Genomic DNA, 9,653 nt, shown 5'->3' on the forward strand with positions numbered 1-9,653 from the left:
CAGAAGGCAGATTTAAAAGAGACATTTAAAAAGCTATTTATTTAACTAATCCTCTGTTTAAGATCGACTGAGATGTTATAATCATTTTAAAAATAAATTCACGCCAATTCTTTTACTTTAATCAAGTGCTTAAATGCATTTTATGAGCCATCCATCCATTTTCTTCAGTAAATTCAGGGTAGTTGTCGGGTTAAAGCCCGTCACTGCTGTCACAGGGCAAGAGGTGGGGTACAGGTCACTAATCTATCACAGAGAGAAAGACAACCATTCACAATCATACCTACGAACCAATTTAGAATCACAAATTCACCTAACTTGCATGTCTTTGCACTGTAGGAGGAAGCCAGAGAAGCGAAAGAATCCCAGCAGGCATGGGGAGAACAAACTCCACACATGAAAGGAAGCCGGTGGATTCAAACTCAGGACCTTGTTGCTGTGACACTGTTAACCACTGCACCACCGGTGATCAATCCAATCAATTTGCTATTTCTTTCAAAAACAGAGCACAGTGTGACTGTTCTTGCAAGTAGTATGCATTCATGTATTTGTTGAAAGTTTGTTTAAGAAGTTCATTTTCAAACCCTTGGGGTATTTCTCTGAGGTTATCAATAGCTGCTGCAATAGCTACTGCAGCAGTAACTCCTGTGAACGGAAAACACTGCCAATTATAGATGCCATCAGCGTGGATGAAGGCAATTGTGTACAAGCAAAGGAAAACCTCTGAAACCACAAACAGTAACTGGCAGCGCAAAAGTAACTTCCCAAACTCTTGAAGTCAAAGGGGACCCTTTAACTGCTTACTCTTTTCTTCCCCCAGCCTCCTTTGTCCTGTCCCCAACTTCAAATGTGCAGATTTGCGGCCCATGGGCGACTTAGATCCGGTCCCGTCGAGGTGAAAAATCCAATTAACCTGCAGCTCCAGCTGCCTTCGTTATAATCCCCTCCCATAATTATGAAATTACTAGATGCAGGATTTCAAATGAAAAAAGGATGAGAGCGACTGGCTCAGAAAAAAAAAGATGAAATAAGCCATTCCCTGCCAGTATACAGAGTTCCCATTTACCTCAAGGAGGAACAGCTATTTCCTATGACTGAATTTGAAGGTGAAACCCACAAAGTCCTTGTAATCAGAATAAGACAAATCCTAAGCACAAACATGAGGTGAGTAAGGATCATGAACTAGTCATTGAGATTAATGGATAGACTGGCCAGACAATTATGCATTTAGACATCAATGTCTAGCTTATTGAAATATATCAAAACAGTGCCAGTGTGAGCGCTTTGGAGTCTCCAGTGGTGTAAATGTGTACTTCTGAAGGGCTTTAAGTGTTAAAACATCCCTTCCTTCTGACTTGCTTGGCGTCTCCTGATGAAACAACTAAACAACAGACTGCAGTGAGGTGCGATACATGGCGATTAACTTATTTGTATGAAGTTTCTTGATTGCATTTAAACTGTGAAAAAAAAATTAAAGCAGTTTCATAAATTATCTTGCGATCTCATTAAAAGTCATTGTAGATGCTGTTCCAGCCTTTCACAAACAGAGAGCAAAATAAACCATTCATCCCCAGACTTCTGAATTTGTCAGAGACCTGCTGTGTCTTGCTTCACTCTTAGTGCAGGTCCTTCAGTCTCAATACTCGCGCCTCCAGGTCTGTGAACATTAAAAACTGTGAGCCTCACAAAGCAACCGTGTTGGATTAGTGCGCCCTTAACACAGACATAAACAATCGAAAGGAGTACAAATAAAATTAATTGTCACATTATAAACATGCAATGATGGAACCAGTGTACTGTTAACCACATATAAGAGAAAACACACAATAATTAAAGTGATCGATCAACCAAGCAGAAAAACTGAAGGAAACTTAACACTCCTACGAAGAAAAAGGAAATAAAATATAATATTTGTACTGGTGGGTGTGGTAGTACCAGTACTGTATCATTTCATCTGGACTGTTTCTGACTAATATATGCAGTGCATAACACATTGCACATGTCCAGTTCCCACAGAGTTTAATAAATTGTATAACACAATTTTCTTACGTAATTACATGAGTTATCACATAGTTTTTAGTAATCAGGAATGATGCATTCTTTAAATCTTGTGTTCAGGTCCTTCACAGCAGAGAGACTCCATCTTATCAGTAAATCTAATATTCGTCTGATAAACTCATTGGCACTTGCCGGAGGGAAGCCTCAAGCAATAACTACAGGATCTCCTGCTGTGTACAAGCTTCTGCAGGCCAATACAGATAACTCCCACTCACAAGACACCTACTGTATGCCGTGTCTCATGTAAAATAATCCATTATAGTGCTGTATTCACACAGCAGCAACATCTTTATTCATCATTTGACAAGAGGAGAAGGAATATGTAACCAGTTAATGTCCACTCGCCTAGCCTGCTTGTTTCTAAAGGACATTTAAGAAGGAAATATGATATGGCGGGATAGCTACTGCAATCTTTGCATTGCTTTCATTCTAATCAGGATATTCACAGAGACATAACAAAGCACATTTTCCTGCAACTTAAATCAGAGTGAGTCAGACAACTCGGATATCTAAAGCAAAATATAAAACAACAGAGACCCAAGGAGCCTTCAGAAAAAATGGTAACACTTAAAAACACTGCAGCCATAAAGTACTCGTGTTTGCACAGAGAAAAATATTCAATGCCATCATAATCAAAGGTCTGAGCAGATAATAATAATAATAGCAATAATAACTACATTCCTAACTGCATGGTAATGTAATGCAGTACTGATGAAAACATTACATACACGTGTTAATACACAAATTGTAACTGTTGGAATCTTTTTGTAAAATATGCATTACATTTTTGAGGCTCATTACTATATTTATAATTGATAAACAGAAGGGGGGGGTAACCTTGGGTATTGGTGTGCATTCCAGCTGAATATTGATTTTGAGTTTCCTTGCTGGTGGCAAATGTGCAAGGAGGCTATGAAGAGAAGATATAAAATATATTATGAATGTCTCTGTTGGATTGTAGTTTCTCATTAAGATTCAGAGGGGCCTTTGCAATGGAACCTTGTCATGCTAATCCTGGGCAAGTGGTCCCACAGGGTCCCAGGAACTGTGCGCGAGCATAATCTTGAAGAACATTTTTTTTTTTCGTCTGTGATCTTTGTCATATTACTTGGATTGCCTTTGTGTTGTCATTGTCCTATTTGTGTAGTAGTTTGTCTTAGTCAAATATCTGGTTATAAGAGCAAAATGCACAGCTTGCTCCACTTCTCTTCGCTGTGAGAGAGAACAGAAAGAGAAAGGATTTTCCATACAAGCAAAGCAGCCTGTATTTTTCCGAGTATGTCCAACAAGTGTTGAAAAAGCAAAGAGATTTTGTTGTTTATGAAACGATTTGGGTTCAGGTCACTTGTTTTATTAATGAATAATCAGTTAGTTCATGTGTTCAAATGCAGAATAGCCAGACCTAAAGCAATAAAACAAGAACAAATAAAGCCATCAGAGAAAATTAATATACAGTATGCTCTATAATTTAATGTCTACTGAACTGTAGGTCAGTTTCAATATAGCATGAGTGAAGTGTTGTGAGATCTAATCTGATTTCATTTTATTAAAATGAGAATGCAGTTCTAGGAATCCATCGCACTTCTCTGATTCATATCAACATCTTTTGTTTTTTTCCTTTTACTCTTGGCCAATAACGGCACTCCGAGCTACTTTGTTGGCTGGCTGTGTGTAAATACACCTTAAACTAAAGGGCCACAGTTCAGAATGGCACGGCCGCACTGGTGAAATTTTTCAATCGTCATCATTGTACAAGAATATAAATAAAGGGTGTCCGAGTCGTTTCTGTACTTTAAACCAAGCCCGACACATTACTTTTGCAAGTGGCTGGATGGTGCTATTATTATGCAGTGCCATTGTTTCATCCTTAGAGGAAAGCCCTGAAATCTATCCACAGTACATTTCTTAGCTGATGAAATTACTGACATGACCTTTAAAGCCTTCTCTTTAAACTTCTTATGTCTGAAACGACAATAAAATGTCTTGTCAATCATGTAAATTACATCTCAGATTCAATGGATCACATTGCAGATAGGAACAGAGAAAAGCATTATGTTGACTGAAAAAGGGAGGACAAGCAATTAATGATATCTGAGCTGGGGTTTCATATCCCCAACAATCATAAATGATCAGATGGTCTAATGTCAGGCACGCTTCCGCCTTCCAAGTCATTTCTCCGTTAATTCAGAAGGGTAAATTACTTTGCGCTTATTTGTGATAATCATAGTATTGACACTCAGCTCTATGAATGGTGCCTATTACATGTTCTAGCAAAAGCCCTGGAAATAGACTTTTATTATGAATGTATTTCAATAAGTGTAATGGAATACGCTCGTGCCTCCACCTGATTGATTAGTTTCACCCTTTGTGTACAGCCTGGCTGCAAAGGTCCTAACTTTCATATCATTTTAATAAGCGACTCAGGTCTGATGTTGTAATTAAATGCATAAGCCTACACTGTAATGCAATCATTATGGCAAATGTTCATTTTGCTGTCTGGCTTTTGGGGAAATGCAATATTTCCTCACTGCACATGTACTCTTCAACTAAGTTAAAGCAGAGCCTGGGGGATTCCGACAGATGCTCGATGGTTGTGTTGTCTTGAGTACATCAGGGCTTTTCAGCTTGAAGGTGATATCAAGTATGAACCACATTACGACTCTCTTCGACGTTATGGCTCACAGCTGTGACTGGGTAGCTCGGTGAAGTCGGTTCTTTGGCTGATAAAGGAAGAACAGCTGGATGGCTGAATTTTTTGTGCTTTAAATGCAGTCAGGTTGGTGCAACTTGAAAGAAACTACGTTAAAAAAATCCAATATTTATGTATGTCAGCAGTGCACTATTGAGATTAAGATCAGGAAGAAGAAATCATGTGGAAAAGAGTAAAGGTATGTTCATACGACATAGCTCTGACACCAGTTATCTAAAACAGTGGCGAGGGCATGGCACACAGTAAATTTAGGTAATCGAATGCATAAAAGCTTACTGGTATAGGGCAGTGCCTCTTTGCATTTATATACAGCAATAGCAGGTCTAACAACAACTTATTCCAAACTTGCTTTCTCAGGTGGATGGGTTTCATCATTTTAATGCATGTATGACCAAAAAAAGCACTTGGTGTAAAATTACAAAAAAAATGCAGGCTTCCATGCAAAAACCCTATATACTCTTAACACAGTTGCACTTTGGGCGGAACCTTTGGTGTCCCTTTTCAGGAATTGCGGGAAATGTCTCTGTTTGTTTTGTGTCCAACAGTAAAATGAGTCTCTGCCCTTGTACGTTAGCTTGGCCACTGGAGATCGGATACTGATACTGTGTGGCTGTGAAGTCATGAAAACTAGTGGACATAATAACCATGTTTTGACTTTGATACCCAGCGTTCTCAATGGCTCAACTGAAATAGGGGGAAGAAGGTGAGATGTATCTATTTATACCTTCTTGTTTCATTGATGGCCAATGTCGCCACTGAAACAACCTACAACAGGACACAAGTGGCTTCCACACAAAACCTGCAGTTTAAAAAATAGACACCATCGCATAGATGTAGTCTAACAAACAGCTTTTCTTTTTGGTTCAGTAGGCAGACAAGATTAAGCACTTAAATTCCAGAGGCCCCCCCCAGGCTAAAATAACAGATACCATCACTGCCCACACAAGCTAACTGCAACCCCTGCATTCAGTGATTTTAAATGGGGTCATTTAGTAGCACAAATGCCAATCCTATTTTCACATTAAGTTTCAAGTTGCTGATGCCATATTGAGATTTGTTTTTGGATGCAAAAAAATAAAAAAAGACTAAGCCACTTACATTTGTATTCACAGGGCGGCTCCAGTATCTGCAGGGCCTGTCTTTATGTGGCCAGTGTGCCAGCAGTATTGGAGAAGAACCAGATGCAGAGACTCACAAGTGAAACCGAGGCCACAGCCACAGTATCAACATGTGTCATCTGGATAGACGTGTCAATTTAAGTGTGCCGCATGCAATGTGCTGTGCCTTGAGCGGCGCTCCATGCATTAATTTCCTGTTGTCTGAGTTCAAAGTGTTTGTCACCCTGTGTCAGTCACATTGCCGGCTCCTCTCTCGCTGCTCGGGGACCCCTCTGCAGTTGCAGGAAATGTTGTTTTCCCTCAGCAGTACACTGGGTCACTTGGTCGATAGCGGCAGAGGTCCGCTGGGGTCAGGTCAGCTGACAGGAGTACCCACTGTCACCACTGCATGATAAAACGCTCCGAGGATTAGTGGCTAGTCTCCGAACGGAGGAGGGAGGAAACATACAGACAGATGAGTAAGGGAAGAGGTAAAGGGTGATGTTACAGAGGAGAGTGGGTGGAAGTAGAAAGCAGTCAAGCCAAACAAAAATTCTACTCTGCAGAAATTCTCTGCTGTGATCGATATGTAACGACCATGTGAGAGCCCACGGCTGGTGGACAAACTAGACGGCTGGACACAAACAAAGGTCCACTTGATTAAAACAGTCCTGCAGATTAACCAGGCCCTCTGTACATATTTGCTCAGAAGCATTAATCAACACTGGATAGACTACTCTGAATAATAAGCAAGGTGATTATACAGCCCTGAAATGCTGCTCGTGTTCATGATTTGGGCATGAGCTGGTTTACAAGCCACTTGATGGTTGAAAGTGATATAACAACACCAATTGTGAAACACAATAGTAAATCAGTGAGCAATCAGTGTGTGTTTTATTTATTTTAAAATTCCCACCTCCACCAGAAACATATCTGATTAATGGCTTAATTTAACATCTGCGAGGAATCAGAGATGCTTAAAGAAAAAGCTACAGAAAAAAAGTATCGCCGTTTTATTTACTGCGTGATGAATATAATCAAATACGTCGAAATGCTGACTTAAATGTTAATGTTGTATTTATTTACTTACAATTAAATCACTTCACAAAATCTGATATCCATGATATTAATACACGGTTTTAGCAGCAACACTGTGCTCCGTGAGCGATGATTAGGGTTTCGTGATGGTTAAAATGTGCTTTGTTTTCTTGTAAGTACTCATTATGTGAACGATTTACTAACAGAAATGAACTCTTTCTATTGTTATTATGATTTTTTTCATGAAAACTTCTTTGTCTTGGTCGCCGCTGGAAAGCGATCCACAACTGACAGCCAACAATATGAATTAGTGCATATTTACCCAAAAGCTGCCACCACGACTCATGTTATCTTTAATTCACAGCAGTTCAGCAACATCACAAACCAACCAAAAAATATTATTGACTCATAATATATTGATATAATTGGCATTGATTTGCAATCTGACACTTTTCAGTGCCAGTTTCCATTTGACAAAGAACCCAATAACAAAAAGGCATCATTATAGCACATCCTCTAATTAACCTCATGAATATATATTGGTTTGTTAGTTTTTCCACCATCTTAGATTTTCACCTTTGCATCTAATCATCACCCTCAGCCGCAGCAGCTCAACGTTATTAAGCCACAGCACAGTGAAAGAAAATGCTGACTTATCCTTTCGCACTAACACCACATTTTCTTCCGCTGCATTTTTTCCCCCCATATCTCTTACAGCTAAAGTTGACCAACTGATGGGCAGGAGACAGTGTCATTTTTCAACTTCCCTCAAACTGACTGACAATGATCGTTTTAAATCCTCCTCACAGGATTGCAGTGCTCAAAGTAATGGTGATAAGTACTAATTGGGGTCATATACGTCACGGTTAATTCCCCAGCCTTTACAATATAGTTTACATGGTATCATGAGTCTGCTCACAGTCAATCTGGAGAATCCATTACATCAATGAGAAAAAGTTGTCAGCAGTCAATTAATATTGGAACAGCCATGCAGTGGGCAAGCCACTTGCCCGTCTTAAAAATGCCTGCAAGTGAAAGTATTAGGAAGGATTAAGAAATTAATCTTGTAACAGTGCAAGCAGGTGACGGGAAGCTGAAACAACTCAGTGCAAGAAATTTTAAACTGGTCATAGTGGATTAAAAGTAAATTTACATTCGCAGGTCTAGTTTGATGTTTTTGAGCGTAATTCTCAAATAACCTTTTCTCCAAGTTATTTATCCTGTGATGGAAACTGTTTCTATTTCATTTCTCATTTCCCTTTATGCTTTCCAAGACCTCCAGCAGCTGTGCAGTTGGGAATATTTGGCATTTTAAATGTATTCCGGTCACCAGGATGAGTCGAATGCTCAGGCTGGTGAAGACCAATGCTAAGGCTGACTAATATCGCTAATACCCTGTTTTAAACCAAGGTTTGAATTTTTCAACCGGGATGCGTTTTTGTGTTTTCTGTCCTAAATTCAGAAGGGCTAATGGCTCATAGATCAAAAGAGAAAGACCATTTTTCTGCTACATTTTTTTGCTACAAGTTTAAAGGCTTTCATGGCTGAAAACTTCAATTTAATGCAGTGGGATCGACTGAATCTCAGTGATTTAGATGTCACTCATAGGGAGTTCCCTGTTTTGTTTGTCTAGTGCACGTGCACGAGGACGCACACATGCAAACAAGTGAGGCATTTCACATTATTCCACTGAGCTACAGGTGGGGGAAATGCACTCTGACAAAGTCAGTCATGGGCACAGGTGCTGCCAGGGATTTGGGGCCACGTGAAGAAAAAAATATCATTAAGGGCCCCACCACTTTAATATTGCAAACATACCAACCCTAAAAATATGACAACGTGAACACATGGATCAGTATCTTGCTTACATAAATTGATTTTTTGTTTTAATGCAAGACTGCTGAGATATATGCAAGCCATTGACATTTTTACATATTATACATATATATATAAATAAATGCCTAACAATCATAGACAGTGTGCAAAATATATCCAGAGCAATACACACTGGCTTATAGTGTATAGGGAAAAAAAACCATTACCCTGAACTCACCTACTTCTTCGGATATCAGTGGGGCTGGTTCACTGTCATGAGTGAGAGTTTGGGGAGATGCGTGGGACAGCTGAGCCAGAGGTTTGCTGTGGCACCAGGTCGTCAGATTAGTGATCAAACATATGTGCGGAGGGTCTGCCTGCACCAATTACACGTTGGCTAAAGGAACACAAACACATTATTTTCTGTTAGAAATGAAGTAAGTTAACTAATACTAGGAAAGTCAAGCAGTTTCTTTCATATGGACTTTGTTATGAGTTTAATTTCAACCTGCCAATTTCGACCTCAGTTTTCAACGGAGAGACTCTTCCGTGTAACCGTGCTCATGGTCAACCAGGAGCGCGTGCACCTGGACCAAACCAAATCATGAAATAAGGAGGGGGGGCGGCTGGATCAGAGGGTGACTGGATTTTATACTTTGTTGCCAAAAAATAAAGCAACCTGATTATTGTGACAGGTTAATAATTTTCATACTAAAAAAAGACTAGTTGACTAGTCTATTGTTTACTAGTTAGACTGGACATCACTTTTCTCCCCCTCACGGCGCCCCTGACCGTGAGGTCCATGCAAGCGTAATAAAAATAACTGTAAGTATGCCAGACAGGTATGCTAGACCTTGGTAGCTGACGTAAGTAAACCGGGCAAGCAGCTGAAAGCTGACCAAATCTAAACACCCCATTGCATTTAACAAAATTAGGGA

At 39.7% G+C, this 9,653-nt stretch overlaps 1 long non-coding RNA gene across 3 annotated transcripts; it reads right to left on the reverse strand.

Annotated features, from left to right (window-relative positions):
• Positions 1 to 223: 223 nt before the first annotated feature.
• On the reverse strand, positions 224 to 9,287 carry LOC120433285. Of its 3 annotated transcripts, XR_005608464.1 has the most exons (4): positions 9,224 to 9,287; positions 8,954 to 9,112; positions 5,864 to 6,267; positions 224 to 243 (listed from the first exon to the last, which is right to left on the reverse strand). It is a non-coding gene; the product is annotated as an uncharacterized LOC120433285 (long non-coding RNA). The 3 variants fall into 3 exon arrangements; XR_005608462.1 differs by lacking the exon at positions 224 to 243 and having other exon boundaries at positions 4,813 to 6,267; XR_005608463.1 differs by lacking the exon at positions 224 to 243 and having other exon boundaries at positions 4,813 to 6,298.
• Between the last annotated feature and the right edge of the window lie 366 nt (positions 9,288 to 9,653).

Source organism: Oreochromis aureus, linkage group 15 (genome assembly GCF_013358895.1).
Source record: "Oreochromis aureus strain Israel breed Guangdong linkage group 15, ZZ_aureus, whole genome shotgun sequence".
Classification (NCBI taxonomy): domain Eukaryota; kingdom Metazoa; phylum Chordata; class Actinopteri; order Cichliformes; family Cichlidae; genus Oreochromis; species Oreochromis aureus.